Source organism: Poeciliopsis prolifica, unplaced genomic scaffold (assembly GCF_027474105.1).
Source record: "Poeciliopsis prolifica strain line A6 unplaced genomic scaffold, Auburn_PproV2 SCAFFOLD157, whole genome shotgun sequence".
NCBI lineage: Eukaryota > Metazoa > Chordata > Actinopteri > Cyprinodontiformes > Poeciliidae > Poeciliopsis > Poeciliopsis prolifica.
In genome coordinates this window covers 387,556-406,053 of record NW_026562532.1, presented here as the reverse complement: position 1 = coordinate 406,053, position 18,498 = coordinate 387,556, and the positions used below count along the sequence as shown (strand labels likewise).

At 38.1% G+C, this 18,498-nt stretch overlaps 1 long non-coding RNA gene across 2 annotated transcripts; it reads left to right on the top strand.

Moving 5' to 3' along the window:
- Nucleotides 1-44: 44 nt before the first annotated feature.
- On the top strand, nucleotides 45-18,440 carry LOC129356122 (uncharacterized). 2 transcript variants are annotated; one of them, XR_008605359.1, is made up of 8 exons: nucleotides 45-813; nucleotides 7,058-7,419; nucleotides 8,753-9,091; nucleotides 9,735-9,864; nucleotides 10,266-10,319; nucleotides 11,171-11,287; nucleotides 12,553-12,612; nucleotides 15,944-18,440. It is a non-coding gene; the product is annotated as an uncharacterized LOC129356122 (long non-coding RNA). The 2 variants fall into 2 exon arrangements; XR_008605360.1 differs by lacking the exon at nucleotides 10,266-10,319.
- Nucleotides 18,441-18,498: the final 58 nt, after the last annotated feature.

Here is an 18,498-nt window from a genome sequence, read left to right as displayed (position 1 = left end):
AAATATTTTGAGATGCTTGACTGGCAGTGACTGGGGAGCGGATAAGCAATCCTTAAAACGATTTTATAAAGGTATGATAAGTCACCTAAAATATATGATTCCCCGTCATAACTCTGGCAAATAAGGAGCAAATGCCACCAAAATCACAGGATTTATTGTTGATCATGAGAGGAATAAACAGAGAAAAAAACTTGCTGGTAATTTGAGTTGTTCCCATATTATGGAGGGGGAACAGATTATTTCAGGCTGCTGAATTATCCATTCTTTCCTCTCCTTACCCCATAACCTTGGGGAATAAAGAACAACTGTTTCCAAATTCTCAAAAATCTTTACATACACGCTACGTGTTGGGAAAACTGTGTTTGGTGCCTGACTTTTATTTCTGTCAGGCTTACGTGAGAGAAGTTGGAAAAAGAGCGATTCTCTTGGTGTTTAAAATGACACAAAACAGCAAGACCTCGTTCATTTATTTATTTTACAATTTTTTAAACAACAGCTGGCAATTAAACTGAATGTTACAACCTTGACATGATTATATGAGTTTTACCGAGAAATTGATCAGAAGTGACGTGAAAATGGTCACATCCGCCTCTGGCTGTAATGCGCGCTCCCGACAGCGGAACCGAATTTTATAGGGAAACCGAATTTCGGACAACAGCTCTATGCACCTTAAAGTTGCTTGCGATCCGCCATAATAGAAAAGAAGAAAGAACAAATCAATCTGACTTAAAGTCAAGTTCTACGTCATGATGATCGCTGCCTTGATTATCTCGGTTCCTTTCCTTACATCTGGATCTGCATCAACAGAAACAGGTTAGTTAGCAAAGAACAGCTAAGCGCTGCCAAGGCCTATTGTTTTTGTATCGTTTCTTATTAGACCCAAACAGCTAAGTGTGACCGGTGAACTTCTGCATTGTGTGTGGTGATCGGACAAACCACAAAGCACCAAGTCTGGGTTTGGAGGCGGTCTTTGTTTATTAATCTGTCAATCGGGAGATATTAGCATTGCACATAGCATATGCTTGAGGTCCGCGAGACAGTGCGTCAGCATCAAGACTTTGCTTTCCCACTCTTTACTGAAGACTGAATGAGTAAGTAGAAAGACTGGTGTACCCTGTCGCATCAAACTTTGCGGATGTTAAAACATATGTAAGTGGGTTGCTGTCAGTCACTACTGTGAAGTCTGTACCATATAGGAACTCAGATCATTTTTCTGTGACTCCACATTTAAGAGCCAATAATTCAAGGTTATCCACCACTCAGAAAGCTGAATAAGAGACAGAAAGGAGTCCTTTGGTGAGCGGTGGACACCTCAATGTCAGATAGCTTTCAATGGCATAATAAGAAAGCTAACATCAGCTCCAGTCTTGGGTTTTGCAGACCCCCAGCATCTGTATGTTTTACATACAGATGCCAGCACTGTTGGCCTTGGGGCTGCATTACATCAGGTTCAAGATGGTCAATCTCGAGTCATAGCTTTTGCGAGTCGAGGACTTTCAAAGAGCGAGAGGAAGTACCCGGCTCATAACCTGATGTTAGTTCATTAAGTGGCTTTACAATAGTAGAGTACCCCTGAATGAACCGTCGATAGTATCCAGCAAATCCTAAGAAAGATTGAAGCTGTTTAAGATTTGTGGGGATCAGCCAAGTCTGTAAGGCCGCAACTTTCTCAGGGTCCGTTTCAAGTCCTCTCTCAGAAACAATGTGACCAAGGTATTTTACTGATGTTTGAAAGAATTTGCACTTCTGTGGTGCCAGTTTCAAACCATATGTCATCAACTGTTCAAGAACACGCTGCAAGCGCTGTTCATGTTCTTCCAGGGAGGCTGAGAAAATAATCAAGTCATCAATGAACACTAAAACTTCTTTTAGGTTCATATCGCCAACACACTTTTCCATCAGTCTTTGGAAGGTTGAAGGCGCATTTGTTATTCCTTGTGGCATCCTGTTGAATTCCCACAATCCAACTGGACACACAAATGCAGTCTTATGTTTGTCTGCTTCTTGCATTTCGACATGATAGTAGCCTGACTTGAGGTCTAGAACGGAGAACCACTTAGAACCAGCAAGTGCATTGAAAGCATCTTTCAGTTCTGGAAGAGCGTAGGCATCTTTAATATTCAGCTTTCTGTAATCTACACACAGACGAACAGAACCATTCTTTTTGCGAACCACAACGATTGGAGAAGCAAATGGAGACTCTTGATTCCCATATGACTCCAGAATCTAGGAGTTCCTGTAGATGTTGTCTCACAGCATCTACATCGTTGGGGTGTATCGGATGTGCTCTCTGCTTAAAAGGCGTCTCATCACTGAGCTTGATTCTGTGTTTCACTTTATCAGTATGGCCAAAATCCAGGTCATTCTGAGAGAAAACGTTTGGCATGGTGTTTAACATTTTGTTATTTGCTCTTTCCATTCAGTGGATAAAGGTGAATCTCCAAGATCAAAGCTCAGTGATGGGGAAGACTTTGCTTGAAATTTAGGACAGTTTGAGTCGTTGACAGTATGTTCTTTGTGCAACACACGTACTATAGCATTAACATCTGCCACAATAGTTTTGGGGGAATGACTATGTCATGATTGGTGTCATTTCTCAGTATGACAGGAATATGACATGAGTGTTTGCTTGGTAAAGTCACTGCAATCCCTGAAATGAGGAAACCACTCGGTAGAGAAGAAGCTGATGGTTGCTCAAGAATAACATCTCTCTGAATGTTCAAACGATTAAACGGAACAAACGCTTCAACAACAGCGGTCTGCCTTGCAGGAACAACTTTAGGCAGCTTGCCCGTTAGTTCTGCACAACCAAGGCTGCTGTGGATAAGCTCCCTTTGTCATATCTCAAGTACATATATTTTGAGAACAGCCTGATAGCCATTCATCAAAGGCTGAAAAGATGAAAGTTTCTGGTAATCAGCATAAAGAACATCAAGTATGTTTGTGCCTATAAGCATCTGTTCATGGGCTGCAGAACGGAGGTGAGGAATAACCAAAGCCAGAGTGTTAATCTCAATATCAGAGCCAACAAACTCTTTAGGAAAAGTGATGGTAAGCTCAACATATCCTAAATAGGGGACAAACTGGCCATTAGCTCTCTCCACTTCAAGCAAATCATTTAAAGAATGAATGGTCAGATCAGAAGATGTTCTTCATAAAAGGACTGGGGCACAGTTGTGACTTGTGAACCTGTGTCCAACAGACAGTTTGTGTCTTTCCCTGCAATAGACACTTGAGCTGTAGTTTTAGTTCCCACCAGGTCATATGACAATTTTGACCCTTCTACCCCAACACTCTTACCAACAGCTTTTATGGTTTTGGGACTGGAGTTTTGTGACTCTGCTCCCATGTGTCCCTCTATGAGAGCAGACACTAGTTTAAATGCGTCTCACTTTGAGAAGCATTAGAGGCTTCCCAAGCAGCCTGCTTTTCTTTCAGCTGTTTTTTTCTTAGCTGCTGCAAGGGAAGGATTCAGTGCATTTTCACAGACTGAAACAACATGGCCATCCTCTCCACACTGGAAACAGTACCAGGGTCGTGGTCTGCCATTTGCTTTAATTGTGTAAGGATGCTGACGGCTTGTTTCTGATTTCACCACATGGGCTTCATGTGTGACACTTAGAGGAACAGACTTTGTCTTTTGTTGCTTAGCTTGTTTTGGCTTTTGACTCTGACACAATGCTCTTCACCTGAATGCTGAGGTCAGCAATTTGTTGCTTGAGCATCTCAAGATCAGTCTTATTTATCAAATCATTTGTGTCATATGCAAGATGCACATGTGACATGGCACGCTGCTTGCTGGGCATGTGGCCAGACTTGGCATGGTTGAAATGCTGTCGCATGTGAGTCATTTTTGCAGCCTGTTTATCTTCTTCTGTCCTAAGAAGGAGCAACAATTCTGCAAAAGTAGGAGGTTTTTCTATCTTTTCTTCTATCTGAAGATTGGCTATTAAAGCGTTCTCCCAACAGCCTCTACAGAACTGCTTTAAAGCTGTTGGTCAAACTCTGGAGCGGATACACCACCACGTCTCATTGTTTTGCTCAAAGCAGTGTGCAGTCTCTGGAAGGTGCTCATGAACCTAGCATAAGCTCGTCACCATCTTCAACTGTCCCGTAGGCGGAGTCAAGCAACTTGAGATAAGTTGAGGGACTAGACTGTGGGCTCAAATGTTTAATCATTTCAGAAGCAGGAGGAAGAAGACTGTCTAATATACGATGTGTGCAATGCAAGTCTGACACAGTTGGATCTCTGATGAGAATTTCAACACTTGCACGCCATGTATCATAATCTGCTTCATGGCTTGGACTTGGACTCTTGCCTGAAAAAGCTCTGAATCTCCTGGGTGAAGCAAACTGGGTGAGGTATCACTGCTGCGCACCACATGCTCAACCACCACTCGCTGAACTGCATGTGGATTAGCATCGATTACTGGCGTAGTAGTGGTTTCAGATGAGAATGACAAAGTCTGTGGGGGCTGAGATCTATAAGGTTTTTCTGAAAATGGAGGGGTTGAGAGGCTTACTTGGATCACTTGCTGGTGTCAAAATCGGGGAATCTGTAGGCATCACTGACTGAGGGTTTTCAGAAGATGGGGTATTTCTTTTGCTGGTGAGTCTTTTTGTGGGATAGGACTCTGTGGAGCTGAGGATTCTGGATCAGTCTGAGGTGATTGCGCAAAGGAACTTGACAGATGAAACTAGACTTAAATTCCTCCTTCAACATTTCTCCTAGTGAACTTCCACTCAGCCTGGCAATTTCAGAGAGCTGTTCCATGTACATTTTAGTAGCTTTGCTTCTGGCTTCTACGGTGTAGACACTTCCTAAAGCCTTTAACTCATACACAATGTCTGCTTGAGTCGTGCTTCGAAGCTGAAGAGGCAACAATGGTTCCAATGTCTTCATGGCAGTTTCATGTGCAAACTCAATAATCATGTTTTTATGGAAACCTGATTTAGGATCATCTAAGTGAATGTAACGGTTAATGGAACCATACTTCTGGAGAAAGGTTGATACTTGCTCATCTGTCTCTGACCCTGTCAAGTCACGAACAACTAAAGAATGGGGTGGGTTACATCAGTGGTTCTCAAACATTTTTCAGTGATGTACCCCCTTAAAAATATATTTTTAGTCAAGTACCCCCTGACACGGCCAAAACATTTTTGGAGAAAAAAACAGTGCTGTAAAATCACTGTCTGATTAATTAAAGCCAAACACCTTATATCAGTGAACCTGACAAATACATCCATATTGCAAACATTGCATGGAGAAACAGAACATAGTGAGCACCAGGAAGGCGTAAAACCAGTCAAAACTGAAATATGCAAAGCACTGCTAATTTATATTGGTCTCTGTAATGGTACAAAATTAAATATATACATAAATAACTAAAAAGTTCACAGAAATAAATCTATAACTTAATTATAAATAAATTATATTTTGTTTACAAAATAAATTAACTTAATAAATAAAGATTTTCTCACAAAAAAACAATAATCGTTACCTCTTTTAGGATATAAAAAAGAAGATTGCACTTTAATCACTTTGCATTGAACATTTGATTCGGTTTGAACAGTAAGTAACGGTGTCATTAGACAGTTTTTAATGTATCCGCTGATTTTTTTGTCCAGCATAGTTTCAACAGCAGCGGGGAGCAGCAGGTCTTCCGCTGTGGTGAACGATTTATTGGCTTTAGCAACGAGCAAAGACACCGCGTGTCTTTAGTCGTTGCTTTGGCTGATGCAGTGGAGGTTTTTCGCATCGTGGCTTTGAATGACTTGAACTCAGAAAGTTTTCTCCTGAAGAACTCCGGTTCTTACCAACATGGCGTCCATGTTTTGTGGTGAGATGCCGCTGCATGCTAGCCGGCTGCATGCTAGCATTGGCTAATTTCGTGGACGTAAATCCCATTAAAACATACTTTTTCATGTACGTTCTGTACTTCTTCGGCTCTGGTTTTGTCTTCTTTTTCACTTTATCTGAACTTTCAGCAGCATTGCTGCTACGCTTTAGCCAGTCTCCATAGTTACAGTGTAGTCATGGTAACAGTGCGCTGGGTCCGTTTTTATTTTAAAGGATTTGAAACTAAATACTGAATAAAAATTCAGTGCATGAACACACCTTTATATTTTATCGAACTTCTTACAAAGTAATTTTTCTCAAGACTTATTATGAGGAGCCAACTGATTTTTTTAAAGATATTTTGAAAAGATTCACGTAACCCCTGCAGTACCTCCACGTACCCCCAGGGGTACGCGTACCCCCATTTGAGAACCACTGGGTTACATATTCACCTCTCTGAGTTCGTACAATCTTTTTGCATGAAGGTTTCGGTGCAAAGGTCATTTCAGCTTTTAGTTATTAATTATTTTCTCTGCGTCATGTTTGCGGAAAAACGTCCGTTTCTGTGTAGCAGCGATGATTCAGAAACACTCAGTTAACAAAGATGTTTAGTTTCAGTTTAATTTGAAACTGAAACTAAACATCTAATTTGTTTCTCGTGTTAAAAGTAACAGAAAAATATGTTAATTTTTTAATAATTAAAACTTCTCTCTGTTTTCTGCATGAGTTTTAAACTAAAACTAAACTTTAAACTAATTAAGCGTCTGCAGATCTGATCAAAGCGAAACATTTTATTTCCTCCATTTTGTGTTTCATCTGGACGCCATTTGAAATGATGATCCTCTGTAATTATCACGTGATCAGAGATCAATAGTAACTAGTTACATTTACTCAGTTACATTAACTTGAGTAACTTTTTAGAACAAATGTACCTTTAGTTGTTTTTATTACGACGTTTTTCTAACTTGAATCAAATTTCTGGATTTTCTACCCACTGAATAAAAACCAACATGTTTTAACCAAGAATTAAACACAAACCTGCAGTTTTTTGTTAAAGATAATGTCCAGCATCCTGCTGCTCCTCATCCTCAGCTCATGTCTCTGTGGTCAGTCTCCATCTTGTCTTTGTGACAGAAAGCTCTCTAGATGGAGCTGAAAGACTCCCATGTTCCAGTTCTCAGTGTGTCTGCTCCTCTCTTTCCCTCTCTGTCTCCTCAGCAGCAACATTTGTAGTGAATGTGACACAGAGCAGCTATCAGGCAGAGGAGAAGCAGAGCATCACTCTGGAGTGGACCTTCACCACCAAGACTCAGGGAACCTGGAAGAATCTGTTCATCGTCTGCAGCTTGTTGACTCCTGATAAACCGCGAGTTCTCTATCATATTCATGAAGGAGTTGAGATTCCAGAGTCTCAGGATGATCAGTTTTCAGGACGAGTCCAGAGCGACAAAGACGTCCTCAGAAAGGACGAATCAGACTCCATGTATCCAGACTGAGGACTGAAGACTCTGGTCTGTATCTGTGTGACGTGAAAACTGAAGATGGATTCAACTCTGGAGGATGTCAACTCAACGTTACTGGTGAGTTATTTTGTCAGAGCAGCTTTTTTTTTTTTACTGTCTTTTAACATTTTATGTCTTTATTGAGCATAAATGAAACTATTTATTAGTGAAATGTTTTAGCTTCTCTTTATTAAAGTTCATGTTTGATCACATCTCTAAGCTCTAGAGGTCAGAAGGTCGACCTCAGCATAGAGTTGTGAATTCAGCTGATCTAATAGATGAAAACTGATTCTATTATAATTCTGCTGAAGCCAAAAGTGCAACATCTTAATTTTATTTCATTATTAAAGTGAAACTGTGAAGGTAAAAGTTAAATTGGTACAAGGGATAAATTATCTACAGTTTCTGTGCCAGCTTATATCATCAGTAGAAACATATTTAGTGTCTTCAATACTTGGGCCAGTTCCAGTCTATGGGGCCACTGGCCCCTTTAGATTCATCCTGAGTACGGCCATGTAAAGGACTGGACTGATGTAACAACACATTTCCAAGACTGATGAAAGTAAAGGGTTCAGTGGATTTTCTGCTGAGAGCAAAACATGCAGCACTTCTATGTTCATCTGTAAGCAAATATCGCTCCACAACCAAATGCTCAGCTGGAAGACAATAAACAGCAGATGATACATTTCATTCAATGTTTCCCAACAAATAAAATGTAGTGGCATCAAAACTGCTGTGCATCAGAGCCTCCAGTCCAGGCTGGTTTGGTTTAGTGACCTGCTGCAGTTATTATAATCTGAATCTGATGATATTCATTCATGTCCTGAACTGATGCAAAGTTTCCCCCCATGGACAGACAGTTTCTCTACAGACATAACAATTAGAAGTAGCTGGATTTCTTCAGTAAAGAATAAAATAAATTAAGATCACAATGTTACTGGAAATCACCTCGACTCTTGACCAAGTCATGGGTTTCTGAACATATTGAAAGCAGCAACATTAGGTGGCGCTCTTGCACCGTTTCTGTTGGATTTTTGTGACAATCTTAAAATATGTAAATTTCCTGAAGGTTTGATGCGTCTGCCAAGTTTGGTGAGTTTTCAATATAGTAAAACCAAATCAACTAAAAGACTGTTAAAGGGAGTCCTGACTATTTTCTCCAGTAAAATATCTGGTTTTATTTTTCATGAGTTAAACATGAGTAATTTTACAGAGGTAAATAAAAAAAATAGTAGATTTACTTTTATAAACAAATAAAAAAAAACCTTTATTTTAAAAAACCTCTATTAATGGGACATCTATATTTTTTCACAATTGTAAAGATCCTACAGGAGAATAAGTATGAATGTTATCTGAACAGCAAACAGGAATATTAGTGTTTATTTATTTTTATCTTTGTTTATTCTTCCAGTTCCAGTGAAGGTTGTTGGTCATGATCCGATTCATGCAAAGGTTGGAGACGACGTCATTCTGCCATGTCATCTGGAGCCTCCATTTGATTTGACCACATTTACAATCGAATGGAGATTCAAGGATGAAATAATCCATGTGCATCGCAGCCAAACTAAAGATGATGTAGCTTCAGATCCAAAGTACCATGACCGAACCTTCATGTTCCCTGATGAGTTTGAAAAAGGCAACATTTCCCTCAAATTGACCAAAGTAACCAAGGAGGATGAAGGGAATTATACTTGCTTTGTTCCCAAACTGCAAAGACAAGTCAAGCAGGGAAACGTTACTCTAATACTTGGTGAGTTTTATAAAATTAAGATCATTTAAGACAAACCAGATAAATATTTTTATGTCTTTAACACTTAATGTAATTCTTGAACAGATGAAAATGTTTAACTAGGTAACCAGTGGTTAGGTCCTCTGACTCAGTTTCAGACTTTCTTTTACCTGCAGCCATTGAGGCTCATTGGGTTGAATATTCATCTTCAGGCTTTCCTGTTATAACATGTTGATGTTCAGCTGGGCAGATAAAACCTGAAGACCTGTGTGTGTGTGTGTGTGTGTGTGTGTGTGTGTGTGCGTGCGTGCGTGCGTGTGTGTGTGTGTGCGCGCGTGCGTGCGTGCGTGTGTGTGCGTGCGTGCGTGCGTGCGTGTGTGTGTGTGTGTGTGTGGGGGTGCGTGCGTGCGTGCGTGCGTGTGTGTGTGCGTGCGTGCGTGTGTGTGTGTGTGTGTGTGTGTGGGGGTGCGTGCGTGTGTGTGTGCGTGCGTGCGTGCGTGCGTGCGTGTGTGTGTGTGTGTGAGAGAGATGCAGTAAATGATGAATGATGAGGTGACTGTTTATTCACAACTTTGATCTCATTAATAAAACAAAAAGAGAAAAAATCTAATTCAAAATATTCAAAAGCGGATTGTTAAAAACACGTTTTTCTTTTTTGCCTCAGGACCTCCTAGAGTTTATTGTTGGTGTTGTTGTTGCACTCATCTTCTTCTTCACCGTCATCATCATCGTCGTCATCATAATCAAGCGATCTCAAATCCAACGTGTTCTACGTCACTACAGAGGTGAACAAAGTAAGTCAGTCATTGTCTTTTTAAGTCATGCAGGATTTTGTTAAATTAATAATTATCTCCATACATGCAAATTTCCAATTGATAGAAAATACCAATTTATTTTCTATCATTTGCAAAAACTGATCTGAAGCTAAATAGAAGTAAAACTCTTGATAAACATGAATAAGAAAAGTTTCACATATTTATCAATATCTATTGATCTTTGATGAGAAAAGAAAAGAAAACAAGAAACTAAACCATTATTAGTTTCATTTTTTCTCTTTTGGTCTTTATTGTTTATTGTAGCTTTTCTGCCTGATCAGGTTGATTAATTATTTTTACCAGTTAAAAACTGATAAGGAGAATTAAATATTGTCGCCTCATTTATATTGTGTGTTAAGATAAATATTCACTGTTTACAGTTTTTCCATGTTGGAGCAAAAACTCTCAACATGAACCAGAGAGAAATGATGAAGGTATGAAAATGGATCAATTCCAGATTAATAACTTATGTTAATTATTTCCTGTTTTATTTTCTGCTCAGTGATAAACTAAGCAGTTACTTCATATAGATGTATGAATGTGTTTGTGTTGCTGCAGTCACTGAACATCACAGCTGAGCATCAAACCAGGAAGCTGATTCCTTGTTAGTGACTGAATGTGACTGACTAGATATTAGATCATTGATGTAGCAGCAATGAACTGGTGACCTGACTGGGTTCATCATGGCTCACCAGTATTCCCACTGACCTGAACAGGATATGAAGGTTTAGACCAGAGGGTCCAACCTGTGGATCCAGACGCACTAAAGAGAAACAGCCAGAAAACAACAACATTCATTCATAAAATGCTACAAATTAAACTATTATTTACTGCACAAAACTCAGATTTTCTCTTCTTTGTTGTGTTTTCTTCAACAGAGAAGCTGATAGCTAATAAATCATGTTTAAGATTATAATTAGAGCTTAATGAGACATTTCTTCTGCCTTCATTAAAGTTATATTCTTTTAATCTGACATCTGAATATACATTAAATATTCAGTTCAATGTGACCATGTTTACATTTTATTGTAATATGCTTTGGTTTCTGGATTGTTTTATTTTTCTCAACAAACATCTGGAAACAAATAAGAGAAAAATAATTTTAGAAAAAGTCAAAACTTTAATGCTTTATTTTATTTATTTTTTGCTGATTGATGATAATTTTATTTATAAAAACTAAAAATGACAGAATTCTGTTTTTATTCAAGTCATCTTAATAATAATGTAACTTTGGGAAATCAAACAATCAGATGATGTTATTAATAAAATGTTTTGTGTTTCATAGATCGCAGAGAAAATGTCAACCCAGGAAATGAAGAAGAAGGAAAACCTTTACAGGATCAAGGAAAACAAAACCAAAGTGAATCTTTCACCTGATCTAAAGTCTATTCAAAGTTTGTTGGTATGAAAACTGTTACATGTATATAACTGTGAATAATAATAAAACTGTACAGGTTAAAAACTGTATGTCTTAAACCCAGAAGGAAGCCGTTCATATTAATAATATTTTTATAGATTGAAATAAAAGATGCAAGAATCATGTAAGTTAAAGAACATCTCAAGTCCAAAGATGTTTCTGTAGTTTAGTTTCTTACTCAGCTTTTGATAAATTATTTGTCTTGAAAAGTTTTTTTTAATTCATGCAAAAGTTGACAATTTGATCCCCAGCTTGAGCCTTCAAAAGGTTTTTAATTAATTTCTGTCAATAAATCTTATTTTTAATGCTCTTATTACATAAATAACCCAATATTTATGTATTTTATTATGACTTGCTGGGTAGTTTTTAAATTTTAAAAAAACTTCTAGTTGTAAGTTGTTCGTTTGTCCGAGACTCTATTAAACTGCTGTTGTCACATTAAATATGTAAAAAGTCAAACTTTATACAACAAGTTATTATGACAACATTATTCAAAATGCTAAACAATAAGGAGATCAAAACAAATCAGATTAAACAGTTTAAAAATACAGTATAATTAATACACATAAATCAGAGGGAACAAATGTGACTTTAACTTAGAATCATTCAAAAACATGATTGTCTGATGTCTTGAAAGCAGACATGATGATGAGGCACAAAAGGAAAAAACATTCTCTCCAGATGTTTTCCTCTGGTTTTAGGACTTTTTAAAAGGTCAGTGTCTTAAGATGGGAGGACATGCAGTAGGACATAAAGCTGCAGAAGATCAGAAACTTTAAGTCTTATAAATGAGCAGCAAAACGTTAAAGTCTTGGAACCTGAAGCAACCGGTGAAAAGATTACAGAAGTAGAAATGTGAGCATTTCCTGGTTTTGGTAAAATGCAAGCAGCCACGTTTTGAACCGTCTGCAGATCCATAAAACTTTTCCTGAGTAACCAGAAAGCAGAGCATTGCAGTAACGATGCATGAAGACACTAATGGGTGGATAAGAACCTCTGCATTTTGATAAAACTTTAAATTCTCCTAAAAACATTAAAGTTTAGAGATGATCAAAGCCAGTCCTTGTTATCTCTGAAATGAGAAAGACTGAACCTCTCACCCACATTATTTACCTCATTCCTCCATTTTATGACAGTCATCAATTTTTAAAGTGAAATTTATGAATTTATTTAGTTTGAATGAAAAACATCTGAGATGTTGATGCTTTTTAACATTCATCATTCAAACATAATCTTTCTGCTATACATAGAAAAGGAGACCAGAACCAGAGAGACGAGGAAGGACCATCATCATCATCATCATCATCACTGTGGGTGTTAAAAGTCTGTCCGTTCTGGTACAACTACATTACCCATGGTGCATCTGTGTTTCCTTTGCTTGTTATCGTTGCACATAGCTGGGCTAGTTTTCTGATCTCATGTTCCTGTGTTACTGTTGTAAGGAGTGGCGTCTGCGGGTGACATCCACCATCAATCCCTTTTTATCCTGTTTGTGTAAAACCTGTGTGCGTTCTATATGATGTAAGTGTGCCGTTTCATATACCATATTTACGGTGGCCCTGAGGTGCAAAACACTACAACATTAAGGAAAGCACTACAACATTAACGAAAACACGACAACATTAAGGAAAGCACTACAACATTAACAAAAACACAACAACATTAACAAAAACACAACAACATTAACAAAAACACGACAACATTAACAAAAACACGACAACATTAACAAAAACACGACAACATTAACAAAAACACGACAACATTAACGGAAACACGACAACATTAAGAAAAACACAACAACATTAAGAAAAACACAACATTAAGAAAAACACAACAACATTAACGAAAACACTACAACATTAAGGAAAACACAACGGAAGAGGTAGGTCCCAGTGGGAGACCTAAGAAGTCGCTGATTGGACGACAGGTCGTTTTACTTTTGAACCGGAAGTTATGCTGGCTTTAACTTGATTGCTGAAAACAAGAATGTTCTCAGTGATCCAAACCTTAGTACTGTTATTCGTAAATATTTTGAGTCAGGACATACTTACGAGGTGATACTGGACATGCTCCAGACCAACCACGAAGTGTCGGTTAGCATGCGTTCAGTAAAGACTCATTTGAAAGTAGCAGGGCTGCATTGAAGAGGCAACTACTCTCCACTTCCTGAAGTGAGACGTGCCATTATGTCCCAGCTTAGAGGACCAGGGCAATTATTTGGCTATCGGACCATGTGGCAAGTTCTCAAACTAAAACACAACCTGCGTGTCAAACGTGATGTTGTAATGAGACTGCTGAGGCAGCTGAATCCTCAAGGCATCGCTCTGAGAACTCGCAGGTTTACAAGACGCACGTATCCCTCCACGGGGCCCAATTACATATAGCATGTAGATGGCTACGACAAAACTGAAGCCATTCGGCTTGGCCATCTCAGGGTGCATTGATGGTTTTTCGAGAAGGATAATGTGATATAAGACAGCTGTGGAAAGATAGTTTAATCCCAAGGCCACTTACCTTGAGAAATGAAGAGAACATTTTCCTGGTAAATTAATTGGTTCCCATGTTTTGGAAGGGACACATTATTTCAGGTGGCTAAAATATATGGTTCCCCCTCATATCTCTGGCAAATAAAGAGCAAATGTTTTCAAATAATTTGTTGTTGATGAAGAGATGAATAAGCACAGTTGAAGACTTGTTGGTAAATAGTCCCCATGTTTTGAAGGGGGAACAGATTATTTTAGTCACCTAAAATATATGGCTTTCCCCTCATAACTCTGGCAAACAAGGAGCAAATTCTACCAAAATCACAGAATTTATTGTTGATGATGAGAGGAATAAACAGAGAAAAAAATCTTGCTGGTAAATTAAGTTGTTCCCATATTATGGAGGGGGACCAGATTATAATTTCCTCTATTCTTTCCTACCCTTACCAAACCTTGGGGAATAAAGAACAACTGTTTCCAAATTCTCAAAAATCTTTACATACACTATGTGTTGGGAAAACTGTGTTTGGTGCCTGACTTATTTCTGCCAGGCTTACGTGAGAAACGTTGGAAAAAGAGCGATTCTCTTGGCGTATAAAATAACAAAAAACAGCATCAGAAGATCTTGTTTATTTTTTTAAACAACAGCTGCCAATTAAACTCAATGTTACAACCTTCACATGATTATATGAGTTGTTTTACCAAGAAATCGATCAGAAGCGACGTGAATGGTCAGATCCGCCTCATTCGTCTCTCTGGCTGTAATGATCGCTCCCGACACAGGGGAACCGAATTTAGCACCTACCCGAACTTTCATTTCTACCTTTGTTTTAACCCCTTTCTCCCAAGAGAATACTTTGGTCGCTCCTCATTTTTCTATTCAAGGAAGGTGCTGAGGGCTGGTGTACGGCAGGATGGGACAGTCTGTTGTGCTAGAAGTAAAGCAAAGAAAAAATGTCGCACATCACATTCATGCAAACAGACGATATGTATTACGAACTGAAGTAAAGCTGCCACAAGTATAAATTAAGTGCGAGTTCGCTTCCAAAAAGGCGGCTAGCCTGATCGCAGTGCAGCAGAACCAGAACGACACCAATTATCCTAAAAAAGTAGTGCCTAAGGCTGTAACGGACCTTACGATATATAGCTAATACAATTCTGCTGTATTATAGCGACTTTGTGTACTTTTAATTGCATTTATAATGAACAACTAGATGACAGTGGACACGGTCTGGAGACCACTAGCGTTAGCAAGTTACTACATCCATAAGAAATATGAATCTTCCTTTATACTTTTTAACTTACTTGAACATTGTGGAGTATCCTCCATACAAGTTTCTTGAAGCCTTTGCCACAATTACTGCAAAAATTTGGTGACGGCTCAACCACCTCCTTTCCACAGTTCGGGCAATACATGGCGAAGTGACTGTATTCCCGCTTCCTTAGGTTTTCAATCAAACGAAGCACTCCAGCATAACTTCCGGTTCAAAAGAGAAACGACCTGTCGTCCAATCAGCGACTTCTTAGGTCTCCCACTGGGACCTACCTCTTCCGTTGTGTTTTCCTTAATGTTGTAGTGCTTTCGTTAATGTTGTTGTGTTTTTGTTAAGTTGTTGTGTTTTTGTTAATGTTGTGTTTTTGTTAATGTTGTCGTGTTTTCGTTAATGTTGTTGTGTTTTTGTTAATGTTGTTGTGTTTTTGTTAATGTTGTGTTTTTGTTAATGTTGTTGTGTTTTCGTTAATGTTGTTGTGTTTTTGTTAATGTTGTTGTGTTTTTGTTAATGTTGTAGTGTTTTACCCTCAGGGCCACCGTACATATTGGTGTTTATGTCGATTGTTAGCACAGGAGGTGGGGACATCCTCGTGTTTGGCTGCCGACGGTACAGGAAATTATCTGTAATAGTTCAGGTTGTGCTATACTCGGTTATATATGTCACATATATATTATTGTATTATTATTATTACTACGTAAAAGTATTTAACACTAACTTGTATTTCTGACAGTTTTGTCATTAGTGTGCTTACATTTTACCGATGGTATTGTAGTGCCCTCTGGAGGAGTTGTGTGGTGCTGCATACCATTCTTTGTCGTATACCTATGTGTAGCCGTTCTTACTCGCATAGTTATTAATGTAACTTTATTGTTTTTCTGTTTCAGATAACCACACACACACATACACATACATAAACTCATCTACTGTACCACCTTTCATCCCATATTCATCGATGCTTGTCAGTCTACAATAAACCTTCGAAGCTGCATCTGCGGAGTTGCCTATTCCTTCTAACAGAGGAAGATTCAATTGATGAGAGATCTGAATTAGTGCCTGTCTGACGCACACAGAGTTCTTACAGTGGGACTGATAGTTATTTAGTTTAGGAAGAAAATGAGAAGAAGAAACCAAACATTTTGACCAAGAACATTTTTGTTTGAACTTTTTCTGTTTGACATATTTTAATAATGACTTTGAGTCGTTTATTGCTTTGCTTCAGATTCATGTTCTCAATACCTTTCTACAGACACATCATAATGGGGTTTTATGTCTTATAATAAGACTTACTTTAAGTTTTTATATGCAGCTGTTTCTTCTCCAGTGTTGGAAACTACTTTGCTATCAATCTTAAAGCATTAAGTTGACGATCTAGGCAATCTTTAGGGGTTTTGAAATACTGATACATTTCAGTATTTGAAATGTATCAAATACTGAAATATTTGATACAGAAACAATGATCTGTTATTCTGTTACTCAGATGGATTTATTCTGTTTCACTTCATGTGTTTAGAGAAACCAGTGGTGACAACAGTGTTAGGAGTTTGTTCTGAAATTAGCATGTTGCTGGTTCAAATCTGCTTCTTTCTTAGTGCCTTTGAGCAAGGCACTTCACCTGCCTTACCTGCCAGTGGCATCGACCCACAGCAGCTGCTGCCAAATTGCTCCAGGGCAGCTGAGGCTGTTATCCAGTATTGGTCACCATCAGTGTATGAATGGATGAGTATGAATGGATGAATGACTGAATGCAGAGTGAAGCATTTTGGATTCAACTGGACTTGAAACAGAGCCTTAAAAGTACAAGCCATATTTAATGTTTTATGGAAATAGTAAATTAGAGCTCTAATTTATTATTTAAACATTCTTGTTATCAGTGTTGTATAGAAACAAAGTAACTTTCATATGAAAATTTTTGATAACTTTCACTTTTACTTCACTACATTTCAGAACTTAATTGCTCCGCTTCATTTTCAATGTGTGGTTTAGTTACTCGTTACAAAAAAGTGAGAGAGAGAAACGCAAATGTTTAGACCCAACCTACTGATCGACTGCAACAAAGTCGGTAGCCGATTTGCCTGAGTTTGTTCATCTCCACCAATAGATGCACATGTTTCACTTCTCCCATTAAACACCAAGTTTACTAAAAGCTCTCCCTCTTCAGATGCCAAATAAGCTGCATTTCCCTCCCAATTCCTTTTTTCTTTTGTATAATGACCAGTTGATGCACCTATAGTTTGTGAAGTAGAGGAATCGTAACGGGTTTTTTTTCTTCATGTTGGCCGCATTTTCTGTGCTATTTATTTTTCTCATTTTCAGCACTGATCTTACTGAAAGGAAAACTTAAGGCTTACAAAACCTTGTATTTTCTGTCCTTCTTGTACTAAGAAGCAGGTTCATAGTGATGAGTCTGACTGAAACCTCCGCGCATGCGTCGAGCAAACAAGGCGAAACCCCGTGTGGGTGCGCGTATCTCTTTAAGGAAAACCACGTGACCGATACAATTCCTGTGTCGTTTGGTTGTGAAGGCGCCAAATTGTATTTATGAACAGAAAATGTATCGACATGTTGGTGGGTTTTGTTGGATGGAGATAGTTTGTGTTGTTTGGCTTGTCAATGAAAACTATGATCAATCGAGGAAGAGAAAGTTTTCTCCCGTTTGATCATTTTGATCTTATCACGGAGAATAAGATCAATTATTATTCCGTTCTCGTTTCCACTATTGATCATTCTTCTGTCGGGTTATTCCAATTTCTTTCTGAAGAATACTTTAATTAGTTTACATGGATTAACTTTTATTTCTATTGTGGATTAAATGTATACAACAACGTGATTGTACAACATCACGTTGTTGTATAAAATTCCACTAAATATCGTCCTAAAAAAATCATTTTTTAATACCAAAAAGGTTCAAATTGTCCATTCTTGAACCTCTTACTATATTACGCTTTACTGCAACTATATTTACTTTTTTAAACCGGTTTGAGGTCAAGAAGGAAAATCCATACAGCCAATATGGACCAGCAAAAGCAAGAGAAAATTCCCTAAAGCTTTTGGGCAAAATGAAAATGCTTTAAAGTGAATAATCGCATTATATTCAAGTTTCATAAAAAGGACCAGAAACTATTAATGTGTCGCTTCTCCGATGAAGGAATATTGTCTGATTTGATGAATTTATGTATGATCTAATTGCACTTTTAATTTTTAAAGATAGAAATACGTCAGAAGGAAGAAACTGCAGCATTCATCTCGGCTGATTTGTAAACAGTTAAAAAAATAATAAAAAATACAACTCAGTTTTTTCTTTTTGTTTTGTTTTCTTGGCGATTGGCCCAAAGATGTTAACGCAGCTGATGTTTCTAAATAAAAATGTGTGAATGAACCTTGTTCAGTCTGTTTCCAGTCTTTATTGATGTTTCCTGAATTACTATTTAAATCCAGCAGA